This window comes from Lathyrus oleraceus, chromosome 6, assembly GCF_024323335.1.
Source record: "Lathyrus oleraceus cultivar Zhongwan6 chromosome 6, CAAS_Psat_ZW6_1.0, whole genome shotgun sequence".
In the NCBI taxonomy this organism is placed as follows: domain Eukaryota; kingdom Viridiplantae; phylum Streptophyta; class Magnoliopsida; order Fabales; family Fabaceae; genus Lathyrus; species Lathyrus oleraceus.
The window spans coordinates 201,635,612-201,636,176 of record NC_066584.1 but is presented as its reverse complement, the minus strand read 5'-3'; the positions used below and the strand labels follow the sequence as shown (position 1 = coordinate 201,636,176).

The following is a 565-nucleotide window of genomic DNA, read 5'->3' as shown; positions in this document are numbered from 1 at the left end:
TAACATGATCAAGGCTACTTATCTCGTACATGCCAGTTTTCGTCTGAGGTTTTTCCACCATTGTTCGTTCGCTTCCCTACTGATAATGGTTTTGGGCCATGCTTTCGATAAGTTGATAAGCGTCAGCGTAAGGTTTATCCATAAGCGCGCCACCTGCGGCGGCGTCTATTGTCAACCTTGTGTTGTACAAGAGACCATTATAGAAGGTATGAATTACTAACCAGTCCTCTAAGCCATGGTGTGGACAAAGTCTCATCATGTCTTTGTATCTTTCCCATGCTTCGAAGAGAGACTCGTTATCTTTCTGTTTAAATCCATTTATCTGGGCTCTTAGCATAGCTGTTTTGCTTGGAGGAAAATATCGGGCAAGAAAGGCTTTCTTCAACTCATTCCATGTGGTGACTGAGTTGGAAGGAAGAGACTGAAGCCATCTTCTCGTGCTATCTCTTAACGAGAAAGGAAAGAGACGAAGTCGAATTGCCTCTGAAGTGACACCATTAGCTTTAACAGTATCAGCGTATTGAACAAATACGGATAAATGAAGGTTTGGATCCTCGGTAGGATT

General features: G+C 42.8%; 1 non-coding gene across 1 annotated transcript; it reads left to right on the top strand.

Moving 5' to 3' along the window:
• The first annotated feature begins 230 nt into the window (after nt 1-230).
• LOC127098838 (small nucleolar RNA R71) lies at nt 231-337 on the top strand. The gene has a single exon (XR_007793526.1). It is a non-coding gene; the product is annotated as a small nucleolar RNA R71 (small nucleolar RNA).
• Nucleotides 338-565: the final 228 nt, after the last annotated feature.